The 20,764-nt window shown below is 41.5% G+C and overlaps 1 protein-coding gene across 2 annotated transcripts in view; it reads right to left on the bottom strand.

The window, feature by feature from the left end:
• The window catches only part of LOC122799823 (dihydropyrimidinase-related protein 3), a 1,038,656-nt gene that overhangs the window by 592,118 nt on the left and 425,774 nt on the right, over positions 1–20,764 (bottom strand). The gene's annotated exons all lie outside the window — the stretch shown is intronic.

Below are 20,764 nucleotides of genomic sequence, written 5' to 3'. Positions count from 1 at the left end.
CATAAACATTCACTGTTTTTATGTCAACATATTAATTCATCACAGTAATTTAAAGTGGATGCTACACAGATAAAAACAGATGTCATAGCCTCCTGCTGGATACATTTACAGAAAATGTAATTATTTTATACATTTTTGATTTGTTAACCAGGTGAGTGAGCTGACTTGTTTAATCTTTTCAGTCATGACCTGAGTAAGTTAACACATATTACAGTTTGTTACATAGTGGACCTAATTCCAAAATACTTTTTCTCAGTGTAAGTGACCACTTACATCAAGAGCAGGTTGTGAGCAGGTCTTTTGGAATATGGCCAATGGTGTAAACCTTTTTATAGATGGGCCACTGAATTAAGTTGCTTACACTGGCAGCAACTCTTTTGGAATCTGGCCCAGTCTAAGCAGAGCAGAGTTTGAACAAGCACAATAAAATACTGAAAACACACATATTACAGGTTAAGGGTTGGTACACAGTATAATAGCAGTTTGAAAAAGCATAACAATACTTTGATGAATAAAGCAAATAATACCAATTTAAATAATTAAGAAATGTAGATTAATCAGAATGAAGCATATGCTATGTTAAAATACAAGAATGGAAAACATTTTATTTCAAGTAGTATCACTAAAGCAATTACACTCAGCATCTTTAAGTGAATTTTCTCTTGGCACGGCTTTGAAGTTTTTTTAAGTATGGATTGTTTTTAACTTCATTTGGAAGATTATTCCATATGGTCAGTCCTAGTGTAGCCCGTAGCTCTTTCCTTACATAGTATTATTAAACTTAGGAAGAAGAAGGAAATCATTCTGTGTATTCCACAGACAACAGTTCAGCTCTCTCGTTAACAGTAGTCTTTTCAGAGGTGAGAAATAGCTAGGCTGAAGTATTTTATAAATTAATTCATCATATAGAAATACAGCTCTATAGAAGCCAGATGACTTGTTTTAATAGATCACGGTAATGCACTTTTATGTTCGCACGTAGTACAGACCCAAAAATATTATTCTCAGAGGTTTGGAGGCTGTGTAATTTATGTGTTAAATGAAGACAAAGCAATGGCAATCTATGTTCCAGTGTAGATATTTGTATGTTTTCGGTTACAGAGGCACAAGAAAGTACAGTTTTGTACCTACCATAAATGTAGATGTCCGAAATGGATAGCATCTGCAGTCATAACAACTGGGTTGTCCTGTCGTCGGGCAGCCCTTCGGTCGGCCGGATTCCAAAGTCCGGGTCCGGCTTCGGCTGATGTCGCACTTCACCCGACGTCATCTCTGCTGGTCTTTGGGTATAAAGGCATCAGCCGACGCCATTTTCCTCAGTGTTTCTTGCCCCAGATGCCAGTTGCCCTCTTGGAAGGCTAAATTTTGGGTAAATGCCAATGTTTCCAAAAGATAGAAGGCAAACACAAAAAATAAGCATGTATGTACATATATACAAACAAATACACCATAAGAGACTCCCCCAACCAGCTAGCTATTAGGAGGGTAAATACCCTAGGAGTACCACAGAGGGGAAGGAGGGAGGGTAATCCTGACTGCAGATGCTATCCAGTTCGGACATCTACATTTATGGTAGGTACAAAACTGTACTATGTCCTTCATGGATGCATCTGCAGTCATAACAACTGGGTAGAATACCATAGCCAACTAGGGAGGAGGAAGAATAGATTATGGTGTGGTTAGGATCCCTTGCAGTACAGCAGTGGCAAACCCTGCTCGGGATCTGGAATACAGAGGTAGATTATAATGATTGGCAAATGTATGCACGGAGGTCCAAGTAGCCGCCTCAATAATGTCCTTGGTTGCCACTCCTCGTAAGAAGGCTGTGGTAGTGGCTGTTGCCCTTGTAGAATGAGGCCTTATGTTCTGTGGAATTGGTTTTCCATGGAAGGAGTAACAGAATCGTATGCAATTTCCTATCCATTTGGAGATTGTCTGTTTGGAAATTGCTTTTCCTTCCCTTTCTGTTGCATAGGCTACAAAAAGCTGGTCAGTTTTTCTGTTACTTTTTGTTCTGTCCAGGTAGTAGCGTAGCTGTCTATGTACATCCAAGGTATGCAGCATTCTTTCCCCTCTGTTTTGTGGGTTGGGGAAGAAGGTAGGTAGGTGGATTGCCTGGTTTAAAGACACTCTGGATACCACCTTAGGCATAAATGTAGGATTAGTCCTCATGGACACTCTATCTTGGTGGAAGATTAGGAAGGGTTGTACTGCCATTAGGGCCTGAAGTTCAGAAACCCTCCTTGCTGAGGTTATTGCCAGTAGGAAAGCAGTTTTCCATGATAGATGCTGTAAGTCTGCTGTTGCTGCTGGTTCAAAAGGTGCGAGTGTCAACTTTTCTAGCACAAAGTTCAGATCCCAAGCTGGCGATGGTGGTTTCCTAGGAGGTTTTACATTCTTGATCCCTCTGAGGAACTGCCTGAGTAGAGGATGTGAAAAGACAGGTGGATCAAAGCTGTATTTTGCTGAAATAGCTGATGCATGCATCTTGATGGAGGAATAGGACAGGCCTGTATGTAAAAGCTCTGCCAAGTACTCCAGAATGTTAGCAATATCTATATTCGACACATCTTTTCCTCTTTCAGCACTCCAAATGACAAACCTTTTCCATTTTCCTGCATAGTTCCTTCTTGTTGAAGGTCTGCGGGCTTCAAGGATAATGTCTTTAACCCTTTGGGAAAGATCTGGATTAGTTGCTGCTATGTGATGTTCCATGCAGTCAGTTGCAACGTTTTTAGATTTGGATGCATGATGCTGTAGTTGTCCTGAGTTAACATTAAAGGCATCAGGGGTATTGACCACATTTTGCCCCGAGACATGCTCCTCAGCAATGGGTACCAGTGTTGTCTTGGCCAGTTCGGAGCTATCAGGATTATCCTTGGACGTTCCTCCTTGATTTTTAGTAGTACCTTGTGTATCAAGGGAAGAGGTGAGAATGCATATGCTGTCAGGCCTTTCCAGCTGAAGGAGAGCGAATCCACTTTCCATGCAAGTGGATGGAATGTCCTTGTGCAGAATTTCTTGAGCTGGTGATTGAGAGGGGAAGCAAATAGATCTATCTGTGGCATTCCCCATTTCTTTGAGATGGTCTTGAAGATGTCCGGGTGTAGCATCCATTCGTGAGCATCCGAGGTGGTTCTGCTTAACATGTCTGCTAGAGTATTCTCCTTTCCCGGTACAAATATTGCCTGTAACTGGATGTTGTAGCTGAGTGCCAGATTCCAAAGGCCCAAAGTCATTCTGCATAGGGGGTATGAATGAGTGCCTCCCTGTTTGTTGATGTACCACATGACTGTGGTGTTGTCTGTCCTTATCATCAAATGGCCTTCTTTGAGAAATGGTCTGAATTTTGGATTGCCAGTTTTACTGCCAGCATTTCTTTTAGGTTGATGTGCAGGTGAAGCTGGTCCTGCGTCCACAATCCTTGTATGCATTTGTCCAGCATGTGAGCCCCCCATCCTAGGTCTGAGGCGTCTGTTGTGATGGTTTGGCTTGCTTGATAGTTGTGAAAGGGTAGGCCTGGGTTTGACTGGCATGCTTGAGCCCACCATAGGAACTCCTGTTTTAGGCATGGGATTAGTGGAATTTCTGCTTCTAGGCTGTGCCTGTGTTGGGACCATAAATTCTTTAGGTACTACTGTAGTTTTCTCATATGCAGTCTGGCATGTGGAACCAAGATTATGCATGATGCCATGAAGCCCAAGGCTTGCAGAACTTTTCTTGCTGTTAGCTTGTTCTGTTTTGTTAGTGCCAAGAAGTAAAGAGGGAGTTCATAGGTTCATAGGTTCATAGGTTCATAGGTTCATACTAGGCTATCTGCCCAAGGGCATTTATAAGCCTAGCCCATAGTTATGTGGCTTTCGCCACCCCTTTAGTTTGAATAAAAACTATGCCTATCATTTTGCTGTGCCTCTGTCAAGCAGTGACGCTGAAGTAATCCCTGGGGTATATCTGCAATCTCCCATCCATTGGTCAAGATTCCTCTTGAACAAGACCAGAGAGGTGCTCTGCCTCACATGTACCGGGATTTTGTTCCACAGCATAGGGAGTCTCTGGGTGATGAATCTGTCCCTCCAGCACGTTCTATTTATAACCGTGTCAAGGTTTAAGTCTCCGCCCTTGTGGTTCTGAGGGATCTAGATTTTTGAGGTGAAGCATATTCATCAAATCTGGGTTTGACATGGCCTTATATGTCAGGCACAGGTCACCTCTGAGCAAGCGGTATGAGACTGAATAGAGCTGGAGTTCTTTCAGTCGGGCAGCATAAGACATATTTTGAGACCCTTTATCCTTTTGGTGAGGAACTTTTGGGGCCTTTCAAGCTGCAGCAGGTGTCTGGTCAGATACATTCGAACGGGCATTGTACTCAATCATAGGTCTAATAAGTGATGAGTACAGGGGGACGATGACCTCCCTTGATCTAGATGTGAATCCCTTCATGATCAGGTGGGTGATATAGAAGGTTTTCCTAACTACTTTAGCAACATGAGTGTCAAGCGAAGGCTACTGTCAACCTGGGTCCCCAGATCTCTGATGACTTTTTCTGTGCTCAGTGGATTGCCACCTATATGGTAGCTAGGGGTAGCCTTGTTTTTCCCAAAGGGTATGACTATGCATTTTTTGGCGTTTAACTTCAGGCCATGGCTCTGGCACCAGTTATCCATTTCTGTGAGGCCCTTCTGGAGGATATCTGTGTCAGATATGTTTTCGACTATGGCGCCAAGTTTGCAGTCATCTGCAAACTTTGTCAGCCATAACCCTCCTGTGTTTGCTTGTACTTCAGAAAAGTAGATGCCGAACAAGAGTGGACCCAGGACTGAGCCCTGTGGGACACCACTTGTGACAGGCTTTGAGTCTGACATGGCTCCAGCAACTCTGACCCTGTGGGTTCTGTCACTTAGCCAGTTTGCAACCCATCTTGTGATGTATGGGTTTACATTCAAGCTGATGAGTTTTTCGATGATACCTGAGTGGGGTATTGTGTGAAGGCCTTTGCCAGGTCGAGGTAGGCTGTATGGACTGCCTTTCCCTCATCAATGGCCTTGGTGACTGTCTCGAAAAAGTCAACCAAGTTTAAGAGGCAGGATCTGCCTTTGACAAAGCCAAACTGAGTTGGATCCAAAGTCTGCAAGTTCCCTATGTCTTTATTTATGAGTTCCATTATGATCCTCTCCATGGCTTTGCAGATAAGGCTTGTCAAGCTAATGGGCGGTAATTTCCAGGGTCTGTGGAGGCACCGCCCTTATGAAGTGGGACCACAGTCGCCGTCGCCACTCCTTGGAGTGCGTATCCTGAGGTGAGGCTAAGATTAAACAGCTGTCCTAACTGTGGGTTTAATTCCTCATTGAGTTCATGAAGCACACAGCCGGGGACACCATCCGGTCCCATGGATGCTGTGTTTTTGCCTTAGTGAGGGCAGTTCTCACCTGGGCGTTGGAGATGTTTGGGGGCTACAATCCTCTGGAATAGATATCTCTCCTTTTGGGGAGGGGAGAAGTTTGCACTGAACCTGTCAGCCAGTATGTTGGCAATGTGTGTAGGTTCAGTAATTTTCACATCATTTTGAACTAATTCTGAGCATATCTGGGAGTTTCCTCCTAGGTTTCTAACATAGCTAAAGAAGGCCTTATGATTCTCTTTAGAGTCCTTGGCGATTTTTCTCTCAAAATTTGCCTTGGATGATTTTATGAGAGCTCTTAGTTTTTACTTATAATGATCAAAGGTGTCTTACCTTTCAAGGATTTTGCTCTATCTTGTAGTAGCTTCCTCCTTTTGTTGTAGAGCTTGTTTATGGCTGGGGTCCACCAGACTGGACGCTTGCCTTTGGTACAGAGAGTCTTAGTTTTGTTTGGGATTGCCTGATCCATGCAGTCCTGTAGGTGCTGGTAGAAGGCATTTGTAAGTGATTCAGCGGTTTGAGTAATGTTTACCACTGGCTCAGGGCCTTAAAGGAGACCACACTAGTTTTTAGAAGTGTGAAATCGGCTTTTGAGAAGTTTTTCACTGTGGTCTTTTTGTTTCAGGTGGGGCGGGATGAGGACCTCCAGCGAGATTAGTTTATGATCTGATCTCACCAGTGAGGGTATACTTCGGTGTTGAACATTTTGATCCCATGTTCGTGATGATGAGATCAAGTATGTTTTCTCCTCTTGTGGGGATGGTGACTAGTTGTTCCATGGCATTTGAGTTTATGAACTCCAGGAATCTTTGGGTTAGAGTGTTCGGGCTTGAGTAGTGTTCCCAGTCTATATTAGGGTAGTTAAAGTCACCTAGTATGATGGTGTTTGGAGATACATTTATCCCTCCAATGTTTTCAGGAAGGCCATGTGAGGTTCCTGAGTTTGAGAGGGTGGCCTGTAACATGCTACAAATTGCAGAGCAGTCTTGCCTATGGTTAATTGCACCTGGATGGTCTCCGATGCATCATGCGTTGCCACCAACCTTGAGGTGTGGGTGTCCTTTATGAATATGGACACCCCCCCTCCTTTCTTGGTGTTGTCCGGATTTTGGGGCGGAGCATGATATGAGGTGAAACCTGTTAGTGCTGGGGTGCTCTCAGGAGCCTTGAACCAGGTTTCTGTCACAGCACAGACATCGATGTTCTCCATATTGAAAAGGGCCTCGAGTGCGTGCATCTTGAGATTGAGACTTCTGGCATTGAGCAGCATTACCCTTAGTTTTTCCTTTTTGGTGTTCTAGGGTGGTAGGTTTAGAATTTGAGCCTTGCCTAAAAAGGCACTATGGGGGTGGCAAGAGCCTTTGCCAATATCCGGAAGCCCAGGGTGACAGGTGCAAGCCGTCCCTTGCAGCGTGGCTTGTCCAGCATGTCATCCCAGGCAGACAGACATTGGATCCCCTTTGAATGACACCAGAATTTAAGCCAATTATTAAAGCTGATCATCTTATCACTGTATTGTGGCATCATTCTAGGTGAAGGTAGGATACTGCTCAAGGTCAGGGTCATACCTGCCTGGGCTACATAATCAGAGAGCTCCTCGATGTCCCTTTTCATGTAGTCCAAGGAGGTGCGTCTCAGGTCGTTGACACCAGCGTGGACAATGACTGAGTCGTACTTGTACCTGCTGTTGAGAGACCTGAGTGCTTGCGTTATGTGGCGGATTCTAGCGCCTGACAGGCAGCTTACTGTGACCTTCTCTTTACTCAGTCTGGTGGCGGGACGTCAGTGTGTCTGACTATGGAATCACCAATGACAAGTGTGTCTGGCATTTTGTTTGGCCTTAAGGGCTGTGACTGTTTGACACTCTGACTGTGTGGTCTATGTGTTGCATGTGTTGGGTCGTGAGGTGGTAGTTGTTTGGGTGTCTGCTTTGGTGGCCTCTGCTGTTTTGGTAAATTTTTGATCAGAGCCTCGAGTATGTCTTTGTGTGAGTATGTGTATGATTTGAAGTTGTGATGGTACCATGTGTGACTGGGTATGTATTGTGTGTGGTTACCTTCTCCTCCTGTCTGGTCTTGCCAGTCCTATGTTGAGAGAGCTCAGCCTCCAGTTTGGCCGTATAGTTGCATCTCTCGCATGTATTTGTGTTTTGTGGGAGAAGGAGAGGATTGTCTGTGTACATGAGGCAGTTGTAACATTGCCTCAATATTCCCAGGTTCACCAGTTGAGCTGGAGAGGACACTAGCAACTGATCCCTCGACATACTAGAAGTAGTAGATAAGGAGACTTTCAAAGGACTCCGGGGGAAGTGGGTTTTAGGCTGGTGGGGTACTATCTATAATAAGAGTGCTTTATCAAGGTGCAAGTACTGTAGGAGTAAGTGCTAGGCTTTACAGATAGAGAATAGTATACTTGGGAATCAAGTAGAGATGAACTTTTCAGTTATAGGATATGCTGGTTAGATCAGCAGTACAACTCGAGGAAGGTAGTTTTAAGGGAAAATTGGAAGAGTGGAATTTAGATGGCCCAAATAGTTTAACCTTGTTTAACCGCTGCTCTTGTGTGCAACAGTGGTAACTCAGCTAAATCGGCCACGCGTTTAGCGTGTTTTATAGCAGGGGCTGAAGGGAGCTAGGAATTGGCCCAAAGCGACCAATGGACTACTAGTTTCTGGCTGAAACTTCACCAAATCAGACAAAAGGCAGCTCAGTGCTTCCCACTCCCACTGGTAAGCAAAGAAACTTCCCTCCTTCCTAATAAGGCAATGGATCAGTAACAGGAACTAAAAACAAAGCCCAGGGATCAGCAACTCTGAAACTGGACTACTCTAGTTCAGTAAGGCGGAAAACAAGAGATTTTTTGTTTTATTACAGAGACAAGGAAAAACAGACAGTAATTGCTGTAAATCGGCTAGCGCACTTTAGTGTGTAGCCTACAGAAACAATTTGCAACAATTAGTAACTTAAAGTGCAATAAACAGTGTAAAATGCAGAAATCACTTAAAGTAGCAATAAAACAGGAAATGCAGTTGCTAGCTTAAATAACAGTGGGAAAGCCACAAAAATACTTATATCTGGTAGAAAGTCACTCTTTTAGCTCTCTGCTGCTTGGATCACTCTGCAGGCCACCACGAGGATCTGTGCTGAGTTGGTACAAGCTGGAAAACGCGTGTTTAGCGTGTTTTATAGCAGGGGCTGAAAGGAGCTAGGAATTGGCCCAAAACAACCAATGGACTACTAGTTTCTGGCTGAAACTTCACCAAATCGGACAGAAAGGCTGCTCAGTGCTTCCCACTCCCACTGGTAAGCAAAGAAACTTCCCTCCTCCCTAATAAGGCAATGAATCAGTAACAGGAACTGAAAACAAAGCCCAGGGATCAGCAACTCTGAAACTGGACTACTCTAGTTCAGTAAGGCGGGAAAACAAGAGATTTTTTTTTTTTATTACAGAGACAAGGAAAAAACAGACAGTAAATGCTATAAATGCTGTAAATCGGCTAGCGCACTTTAGTGTGTAGCCTACAGAAACAATTTGCAACAATTAGTAACTTAAAGTGCAATAAACAGTGTAAAATGCAGAAATCACTTAAAGTAGCAGTAAAACAGGCGAAATGCAGTCGCTAGCTTAAATAACAGTGGGAAAGCCACAAAAATACTTATATCTGGTAGAAAGTCACTCTTTTAGCTCTCTGCTGCTTGGATCACTCTGCAGGCCACCACGAGGATCTGTGCTGAGTTGGTACAAGCTGGAAAACGCGTGTTTAGCGTGTTTTATAGCAGGGGCTGAAAGGAGCTAGGAATTGGCCCAAAGCGACCAATGGACTACTAGTTTCTGGCTGAAACTTCACCAAATCGGACAGAAAGGCTGCTCAGTGCTTCCCACTCCCACTGGTAAGCAAAGAAACTTCCCTCCTCCCTAATAAGGCAATGGATCAGTAACAGGAACTAAAAACAAAGCCCAGGGATCAGCAACTCTGAAACTGGACTACTCTAGTTCAGTAAGGCGGAAAACAAGAGATTTTTGTTTTATTACAGAGACAAGGAAAAAAAACAGACAGTAAATGCTATAAATGCTGTAAATCGGCTAGCGCACTTTAGTGTGTAGCCTACAGAAACAATTTGCAACAATTAGTAACTTAAAGTGCAATAAAAGTGTAAAATGCAGAAATCACTTAAAGTAGCAGTAAAACAGGCGAAATGCAGTCGCTAGCTTAATAACAGTGGGAAAGCCACAAAATACTTATATCTGGTAGAAAGTCACTCTTTTAGCTCTCTGCTGCTTGGATCACTCTGCAGGCCACCACGCGGATCTGTGCTGAGTTGGTACAAGCTGGAAAACGCGTGTTTAGCGTGTTTTATAGCAGGGGGCTGAAAGGAGCTAGGAATTGGCCCAAAGCGACCAATGGACTACTAGTTTCCGGCTGAAACTTCACCAAATCGGACAGAAAGGCTGCTCAGTGCTTCCCACTCCCACTGGTAAGCAAAGAAACTTCCCTCCTCCCTAATAAGGCAATGGATCAGTAACAGGAACTAAAAACAAAGCCCAGGGATCAGCAACTCTGAAACTGGACTACTCTAGTTCAGTAAGGCGGGAAAACAAGAGATTTTTATGTTTTATTACAGAGACAAGGAAAAAAACAGACAGTAAATGCTATAAATGCTGTAAATCGGCTAGCGCACTTTAGTGTGTAGCCTACAGAAAAAATTTGCAACAATTAGTAACTTAAAGTGCAATAAACAGTGTAAAATGCAGAAATGACTTAAAGTAGCAGTAAAACAGGCGAAATGCAGTCGCTAGCTTAATAACAGTGGGAAAGCCACAAAAATACTTATATCTGGTAGAAAGTCACTCTTTTAGCTCTCTGCTGCTTGGATCACTCTGCAGGCCACCACGAGGATCTGTGCTGAGTTGGTACAAGCTGGAAAACACGTGTTTAGCGTGTTTTATAGCAGGGGGCTGAAAGTAGCTAGGAACTGGCCCAAAACGACCAATGGACTACTAGTTTCTGGCTGAAACTTCACCAAATCGGACAAAAGGCGGCTCAGTGCTTCCCACTCCCACTGGTAAGCAAAGAAACTTCCCTCCTTCCTAATAAGGCAATGGATCAGTAACAGGAACTAAAAACAAAGCCCAGGGATCAGCAACTCTGAAACTGGACTACTCTAGTTCAGTAAGGCAGGAAAACAAGAGAATTTTTTTTTTTTTTTTTTTACAGCGACAAGGAAAAAACAGACAGTAAATGCTATAAAAACAATTCACATGCAGTGCAAGCTGGCACACTTGAGTATGTAGCAATATTAGTCCACACACAGTATGAAAAAATGTAATTAAATTAAAAAGGACTAAAAGCAAGTGCAGAAAGGGTTTATTAGAGAATGCGGTAAAGAGAAGGGACTGGGGAGTGTCCTAGATCAAATCTACAGTGGGCGGGCACTGCAAAAGCCACCAAATTTAAACTACATCCAAGAACAGGGAGGGTGGGAAGACAGTTTCAACAGAGCTAGATCTGAGAAATCAGTCCCCAAGTTATAACAACCACAATAAAATGAAGGAAATATACTTAAATCAGCTTATGTCCAGTTGATGTATGCAGACAAAACTCAGTAGCAGCAACTCTACTTAAAATGATTACCAGAGATGTAACCAACACAGGTTTTAAAGTTATCAGAAAACCCCCAAGCTAATTAACACTTAAAGGAATTTCAGAGCAGTTTAACAACTAGTGCAGAGCTTCAGACACACACACAAGACAGTTTCAACAGAGCTAGATCTGAGAAATCAGTCCCCAAGTTATAACAACCACAATAAAATGAAGGAAATATACTTAAATCAGCTTATGTCCAGTTGATGTATGCAGACAAAACTCAGTAGCAGCAACTCTACTTAAAATGATTACCAGAGATGTAACCAACACAGGTTTTAAAGTTATCAGAAAACCCCGCAAGCTAATTAACACTTAAAGGAATTTCAGAGCAGTTTAACAACTAGTGCAGAGCTTCAGACACACACACAAGACAGTTTCAACAGAGCTAGATCTGAGAAATCAGTCCCCAAGTTATAACAACCACAATAAAATGAAGGAAATATACTTAAATCAGCTTATGTCCAGTTGATGTATGCAGACAAAACTCAGTAGCAGCAACTCTACTTAAAATGATTACCAGAGATGTAACCAACACAGGTTTTAAAGTTATCAGAAAACCCCCAAGCTAATTAACACTTAAAGGAATTTCAGAGCAGTTTAACAACTAGTGCAGAGCTTCAGACACACACACAAGACAGTTTCAACAGAGCTAGATCTGAGAAATCAGTCCCCAAGTTATAACAACCACAATAAAATGAAGGAAATATACTTAAATCAGCTTATGTCCAGTTGATGTATGCAGACAAAACTCAGTAGCAGCAACTCTACTTAAAATGATTACCAGAGATGTAACCAACACAGGTTTTAAAGTTATCAGAAAACCCCCAAGCTAATTAACACTTAAAGGAATTTCAGAGCAGTTTAACAACTAGTGCAGAGCTTCAGACACACACACAAGACAGTTTCAACAGAGCTAGATCTGAGAAATCAGTCCCCAAGTTATAACAACCACAATAAAATGAAGGAAATATACTTAAATCAGCTTATGTCCAGTTGATGTATGCAGACAAAACTCAGTAGCAGCAACTCTACTTAAAATGATTACCAGAGATGTAACCAACACAGGTTTTAAAGTTATCAGAAAACCCCCAAGCTAATTAACACTTAAAGGAATTTCAGAGCAGTTTAACAACTAGTGCAGAGCTTCAGACACACACACAAGACAGTTTCAACAGAGCTAGATCTGAGAAATCAGTCCCCAAGTTATAACAACCACAATAAAATGAAGGAAATATACTTAAATCAGCTTATGTCCAGTTGATGTATGCAGACAAAACTCAGTAGCAGCAACTCTACTTAAAATGATTACCAGAGATGTAACCAACACAGGTTTTAAAGTTATCAGAAAACCCCCCAAGCTAATTAACACTTAAAGGAATTTCAGAGCAGTTTAACAACTAGTGCAGAGCTTCAGACACACACACAAGACAGTTTCAACAGAGCTAGATCTGAGAAATCAGTCCCCAAGTTATAACAACCACAATAAAATGAAGGAAATATACTTAAATCAGCTTATGTCCAGTTGATGTATGCAGACAAAACTCAGTAGCAGCAACTCTACTTAAAATGATTACCAGAGATGTAACCAACACAGGTTTTAAAGTTATCAGAAAACCCCCAAGCTAATTAACACTTAAAGGAATTTCAGAGCAGTTTAACAACTAGTGCAGAGCTTCAGACACACACACAAGACAGTTTCAACAGAGCTAGATCTGAGAAATCAGTCCCCAAGTTATAACAACCACAATAAAATGAAGGAAATATACTTAAATCAGCTTATGTCCAGTTGATGTATGCAGACAAAACTCAGTAGCAGCAACTCTACTTAAAATGATTACCAGAGATGTAACCAACACAGGTTTTAAAGTTATCAGAAAACCCCCAAGCTAATTAACACTTAAAGGAATTTCAGAGCAGTTTAACAACTAGTGCAGAGCTTCAGACACACACACAAGACAGTTTCAACAGAGCTAGATCTGAGAAATCAGTCCCCAAGTTATAACAACCACAATAAAATGAAGGAAATATACTTAAATCAGCTTATGTCCAGTTGATGTATGCAGACAAAACTCAGTAGCAGCAACTCTACTTAAAATGATTACCAGAGATGTAACCAACACAGGTTTTAAAGTTATCAGAAAACCCCCCAAGCTAATTAACACTTAAAGGAATTTCAGAGCAGTTTAACAACTAGTGCAGAGCTTCAGACACACACACAAGACAGTTTCAACAGAGCTAGATCTGAGAAATCAGTCCCCAAGTTATAACAACCACAATAAAATGAAGGAAATATACTTAAATCAGCTTATGTCCAGTTGATGTATGCAGACAAAACTCAGTAGCAGCAACTCTACTTAAAATGATTACCAGAGATGTAACCAACACAGGTTTTAAAGTTATCAGAAAACCCCTCAAGCTAATTAACACTTAAAGGAATTTCAGAGCAGTTTAACAACTAGTGCAGAGCTTCAGACACACACACAAGACAGTTTCAACAGAGCTAGATCTGAGAAATCAGTCCCCAAGTTATAACAACCACAATAAAATGAAGGAAATATACTTAAATCAGCTTATGTCCAGTTGATGTATGCAGACAAAACTCAGTAGCAGCAACTCTACTTAAAATGATTACCAGAGATGTAACCAACACAGGTTTTAAAGTTATCAGAAAACCCCCAAGCTAATTAACACTTAAAGGAATTTCAGAGCAGTTTAACAACTAGTGCAGAGCTTCAGACACACACACAAGACAGTTTCAACAGAGCTAGATCTGAGAAATCAGTCCCCAAGTTATAACAACCACAATAAAATGAAGGAAATATACTTAAATCAGCTTATGTCCAGTTGATGTATGCAGACAAAACTCAGTAGCAGCAACTCTACTTAAAATGATTACCAGAGATGTAACCAACACAGGTTTTAAAGTTATCAGAAAACCCCCAAGCTAATTAACACTTAAAGGAATTTCAGAGCAGTTTAACAACTAGTGCAGAGCTTCAGACACACACACAAGACAGTTTCAACAGAGCTAGATCTGAGAAATCAGTCCCCAAGTTATAACAACCACAATAAAATGAAGGAAATATACTTAAATCAGCTTATGTCCAGTTGATGTATGCAGACAAAACTCAGTAGCAGCAACTCTACTTAAAATGATTACCAGAGATGTAACCAACACAGGTTTTAAAGTTATCAGAAAACCCCCAAGCTAATTAACACTTAAAGGAATTTCAGAGCAGTTTAACAACTAGTGCAGAGCTTCAGACACACACACAAGACAGTTTCAACAGAGCTAGATCTGAGAAATCAGTCCCCAAGTTATAACAACCACAATAAAATGAAGGAAATATACTTAAATCAGCTTATGTCCAGTTGATGTATGCAGACAAAACTCAGTAGCAGCAACTCTACTTAAAATGATTACCAGAGATGTAACCAACACAGGTTTTAAAGTTATCAGAAAACCCCCAAGCTAATTAACACTTAAAGGAATTTCAGAGCAGTTTAACAACTAGTGCAGAGCTTCAGACACACACACAAGACAGTTTCAACAGAGCTAGATCTGAGAAATCAGTCCCCAAGTTATAACAACCACAATAAAATGAAGGAAATATACTTAAATCAGCTTATGTCCAGTTGATGTATGCAGACAAAACTCAGTAGCAGCAACTCTACTTAAAATGATTACCAGAGATGTAACCAACACAGGTTTTAAAGTTATCAGAAAACCCCCAAGCTAATTAACACTTAAAGGAATTTCAGAGCAGTTTAACAACTAGTGCAGAGCTTCAGACACACACACAAGACAGTTTCAACAGAGCTAGATCTGAGAAATCAGTCCCCAAGTTATAACAACCACAATAAAATGAAGGAAATATACTTAAATCAGCTTATGTCCAGTTGATGTATGCAGACAAAACTCAGTAGCAGCAACTCTACTTAAAATGATTACCAGAGATGTAACCAACACAGGTTTTAAAGTTATCAGAAAACCCCCAAGCTAATTAACACTTAAAGGAATTTCAGAGCAGTTTAACAACTAGTGCAGAGCTTCAGACACACACACAAGACAGTTTCAACAGAGCTAGATCTGAGAAATCAGTCCCCAAGTTATAACAACCACAATAAAATGAAGGAAATATACTTAAATCAGCTTATGTCCAGTTGATGTATGCAGACAAAACTCAGTAGCAGCAACTCTACTTAAAATGATTACCAGAGATGTAACCAACACAGGTTTTAAAGTTATCAGAAAAACCCCAAGCTAATTAACACTTAAAGGAATTTCAGAGCAGTTTAACAACTAGTGCAGAGCTTCAGACACACACACAAGACAGTTTCAACAGAGCTAGATCTGAGAAATCAGTCCCCAAGTTATAACAACCACAATAAAATGAAGGAAATATACTTAAATCAGCTTATGTCCAGTTGATGTATGCAGACAAAACTCAGTAGCAGCAACTCTACTTAAAATGATTACCAGAGATGTAACCAACACAGGTTTTAAAGTTATCAGAAAAACCACAAGCTAATTAACACTTAAAGGAATTTCAGAGCAGTTTAACAACTAGTGCAGAGCTTCAGACACACACACAAGACAGTTTCAACAGAGCTAGATCTGAGAAATCAGTCCCCAAGTTATAACAACCACAATAAAATGAAGGAAATATACTTAAATCAGCTTATGTCCAGTTGATGTATGCAGACAAAACTCAGTAGCAGCAACTCTACTTAAAATGATTACCAGAGATGTAACCAACACAGGTTTTAAAGTTATCAGAAAACCCCCCCAAGCTAATTAACACTTAAAGGAATTTCAGAGCAGTTTAACAACTAGTGCAGAGCTTCAGACACACACACAAGACAGTTTCAACAGAGCTAGATCTGAGAAATCAGTCCCCAAGTTATAACAACCACAATAAAATGAAGGAAATATACTTAAATCAGCTTATGTCCAGTTGATGTATGCAGACAAAACTCAGTAGCAGCAACTCTACTTAAAATGATTACCAGAGATGTAACCAACACAGGTTTTAAAGTTATCAGAAAACCCCCAAGCTAATTAACACTTAAAGGAATTTCAGAGCAGTTTAACAACTAGTGCAGAGCTTCAGACACACACACAAGACAGTTTCAACAGAGCTAGATCTGAGAAATCAGTCCCCAAGTTATAACAACCACAATAAAATGAAGGAAATATACTTAAATCAGCTTATGTCCAGTTGATGTATGCAGACAAAACTCAGTAGCAGCAACTCTACTTAAAATGATTACCAGAGATGTAACCAACACAGGTTTTAAAGTTATCAGAAAACCCCCAAGCTAATTAACACTTAAAGGAATTTCAGAGCAGTTTAACAACTAGTGCAGAGCTTCAGACACACACACAAGACAGTTTCAACAGAGCTAGATCTGAGAAATCAGTCCCCAAGTTATAACAACCACAATAAAATGAAGGAAATATACTTAAATCAGCTTATGTCCAGTTGATGTATGCAGACAAAACTCAGTAGCAGCAACTCTACTTAAAATGATTACCAGAGATGTAACCAACACAGGTTTTAAAGTTATCAGAAAACCCCCCAAGCTAATTAACACTTAAAGGAATTTCAGAGCAGTTTAACAACTAGTGCAGAGCTTCAGACACACACACAAGACAGTTTCAACAGAGCTAGATCTGAGAAATCAGTCCCCAAGTTATAACAACCACAATAAAATGAAGGAAATATACTTAAATCAGCTTATGTCCAGTTGATGTATGCAGACAAATCTCAGTAGCAGCAACTCTACTTAAAATGAGTTCTTTTTGTTTTTCTGTAGTTAGGAATGCCATTTGTTTTACTGTGTCCAATTCTGCGCCCAAGAATGTCCTTGTTTGGGATGGTATCAGCCTTGACTTTTGTAAATTGACTGTGTATCCCAGTCCTTGTAGCAAGTAAATGACCCTTTGTAAATCTGTCGTCAGCTTGCTTTTGTTGTCCCCTTGTAGCAGGCAGTCGTCCAGGTATGGATAAATTTGGATTCCCTGTAGTCTGCAGTGGGCGATTACTGATGCCAGGCATTTCGTGAATACTCTGGGCGCAGTAGATAAGCCAAAGGGCAATGCTGAGAATTGATAGTGCTCTGATCCTGCAAGAAATCTGAGGTATCTTCTGCAAATTGGTCGAATGGGGACGTGCAGGTATGCCTCCTTGAGATCTAGAGTTACCAGCCAACACTCCTTGCCCAGCATGGGAAGAAGTTGCTGTAGGGTCAGCATTTTGAATTTTGGGACAATGATGTATGTGTTTAAGGTGGACAGGTCTAGAATAGGTCTCCAACTTTTTTCCTTTCTTGGAACTAGGAATAGTCTGGAGTAGAATCCTTTGCCTTGTTCTGTTATTGGCACTCTTTCCACAGCTCTCATCTTTGTTAATTGCATTATCTGCTGTAGAGGTTCTGTTTTTTGATTTGGAGGCAGATTTGGCATTCCTCTTTTGACTGGTAAAGTGTGGAAGTGGAACCGATAACCTTGGTCTATGGTTTGCAAAATCCACTTGTCTTTTGTGATATAGTGCCAGTTCTTCGAAAATAAGGTTAATTTTCCGCCTAATGGTGCTGCTATTTGTTCCCTGGTAGGCGGAGTTAGGATCAAGTCACTGTGATTGTGCTGATTTAGTGGTAGTGGCTGTGCCTGTGCCTCTGTTATTACCATGCCACTGTCGTCCTCTGTAGGCACCCCCTCTAGATTGATTTCTGCCTCTGGAACGTCTATTCCTGCCCCTTTGGGATCTTGTGGAGTCAGGAAAGGACCAATTTTTGGCAGGCCAGTTCCTGCTAAACCTTGGGGGCTGAACCTGCAAGAAATCTTTAACCGTTTGTACAGATTTTGCCTTTTCTTCCATTTTCTTCATTACCTGCTGGGCAGGTGTACCAAACAAACTGGCCTTATCCATAGGAGCATCTAATAACTTAGCTTTAACATGATCCGGTAAGACCTGTTCCTTCAGCCATGCATGTCGTCTTATCACTGTGCCAGTCATGGCTGATCTAAATGAAGCCTCTAGTGCATCATAGCCACATTTTAAGGAATGGTTACTAACCTGTTGTATGTTATTTACCATTTCTAATACATATTTCTTATCTATAGAGTCATCAGAGGATAGTTTTTTAGTTAACTGATCGAGCATAAACTCTTGGTATTGAATCATGTGAAACTGACAGTTTAAAGCTCTAGCTGAGAGAGTAGCTGAGGTGTAAACTTTTTTGCCCCATCTGTCTAAAGACCTGGCTTCCCTTTCAGAAGGAATAGGGTTTTTTGCTGTGGTCGAGGCTACTGCCTTAGGACCCTGGGATATAGTTTCGGGGTCTGCAAGTGGGGCCTTGTATAGGTGATGATGAGTGTCTGGTACCCTGTAAAATCTATCTGGTTTGGCAGGGGCTGGAGGTAATGAATCTGGTGCAGTGCAGACATCATTAAATGCATCGTCCACAACAGAGAGGACAGGAGGTATAGCTAAGGGCCTGTGTTGTGGTAGGTGCAGAAAAGTCCTAAGTCTTTTCTGGAATCTGAGAAATCCTGTTCCTGCCATTGGAATTGTTCTCGCATGGCATGTAAGGTTTCCCCAAAGGAGAATTCTTCTGGTGGAGAAGCAGCTGGAATGGATTCTTCAGCATCTGAGTCTTCATAATTGGAGAAAGGAGCCTCTGGCTGGTCTGTAATATCTGAGTCATCCAGAATCATCAGAGGACACAGGCTCGGGGCTCTGCTCTAGGTCTCTTTCTGGGGGCTGAGAGGCCCTGTCTGGGTGAGATTGAGATCCCTAATTAAGGATATTAAATCTTCTGCCAGAGTAAGCATTTGTGAACTAGAAGTGGGCCTGGTTGAGGGGTTTAACAGGCACTGATTTAGTAGATTTGGCTGCTTTAGCCCTGGCAAAGGCCTTAATAGACATGGCTGCAGGAGGCCTAGCAGCACCACGTGCTGGGGTAGAGACATCCAAAGGGATGGTGTCTGATAAGTCACTAGTAACCACTGTTGTAGGTAAAATTGCTGAGGCCGATTCAAGTAAAGTAGCAGGAACCTCAGTAGAAGTCATTGATTCGGCTGTACTTTGATCAGTTTTCTCGGTTTCGGCCGAAACCGAGACACTCGCGGTTTGCTTAACCATGGTTTCGGCCGAAACCGCGAGTGTCGGTCTTTTTCTTTGCGTTTTTTAACAATTTGGGTAGTCGGAGGATCCGACGGCATAATGTACGCAAAATCTGAGCGAAAAACTGTTCAGCAAACTCCGACCGACGCCTAAGCGCTCGTCGGTTGAATGAAGCACAGGCCGAACAGGCTGCTACGTCGTGGTCTGGGCCTAAACAAGGCAAACAGTAAGAGTGGAAATCTTTATGAGGTATTTGTTTCCCACAAGTTAAACAGTTATTGACTTTTTCTGACATCGGCTGAGGCAAGAAAGAGTCCCCAACGGGTACTTAGCTTTAGAAGTCTTGAAGTAGTATTCGGTAGTAGTAATCTCTGGATCTGACCGACCGGCACTTGCGAACAGCTTCTGCTTCGGGCGCCACGCGGCAAGAAAGACTGGGGAAAATGGCGTCGGCTGATGCCTTTATACCCGAAGACCAGCAGAGATGATGTCGGGTGAAGTGCGACATCAGCCGAAGCCGGACCCGGACTTTGGAATCCGGCCGACCGAAGGGCTGCCCGACGACAGGACAACCCAGTTGTTATGACTGGAGATGCATCCATGAAGGACATCAGAGTGATACAAAATAGCTGATACAGCACCAAAAACGTCAGTTGTGTAAGTACTTTGGAAGTAATATTTTTGGTATGGAGAGTGAATCTGACAAATGGGTGAAGAATTAGACCAAAATACTTGTGTGGCAATTCAAATAACTATACAGTTACTTTCTTTTATTGAGATAGGAGGGCAGGAATTTTTGATAAGTAGCAAATGGCATTATATTATTTTTTCTAAAATTTAATAAAAGGGAGTTTATTTTTTGCAAGAATTTAACAGGAGTAAAATTTAATAGGATTTTATAGGAGTTTATTTTGTATAGCCATGAAGTTAAAGCTATGTTTTGTTTAAATGTGTCTCCTTGTCCCTCTTTATGCTTTAAGAGAAAGTGCGTGTGACATGTTGGCACAGGGGTAGGACTTTCACATGTACTACTGGGGTCCCAGGTCAGGTCAGTGGCTAAGCTGTGTAACCTTAACATACCAGCAGGCTGACAGTTTCTTGTGAATGGAATACGGCATTTCAATGGATGCTCAAGTCTTTCAAAGTTTTGTGACAAAAGAATTGAAAGGTGTTATGTACGTGACTGATGGCATTTTACTACTATGCAACAGCATGATATCAAATTGATTTAAGCTACTACACTGGCTAAGGCTGCAAGGTCTGAAACTGAATAAATCCAAACATTAGACTGGTATGTCATCTCTGAAGTAAATGAGTCATCTTGCAAATAGAACAAACCAGATTAAGAGAAAACATGGCAACATGCAAGCTGCTGTAAATTCTAATGCTGCCCTTCCCTCAACTCTAACTCTACACCGTATCTTCATAAAAATCTTCCCATAAAACTGCCACTATACATTCGGACAAACAAACATTCACAGACAAATAGAAACAACACTATATCTATCCCCTAACCTAACCCTGATCCTAACCCTAAAATACACAAACTCACACATAAATGTAAAACTCCTGTCCTTCAACCATCCATGA

This window comes from Protopterus annectens, chromosome 4.part0 (genome assembly GCF_019279795.1).
Source record: "Protopterus annectens isolate FY-2018-M chromosome 4.part0, PAN1.0, whole genome shotgun sequence".
NCBI classification, from domain to species: Eukaryota; Metazoa; Chordata; order Ceratodontiformes; family Protopteridae; genus Protopterus; species Protopterus annectens.
Note: the sequence above shows the minus strand (reverse complement) of the source record. Positions and strands in the feature narration are given on the sequence as shown.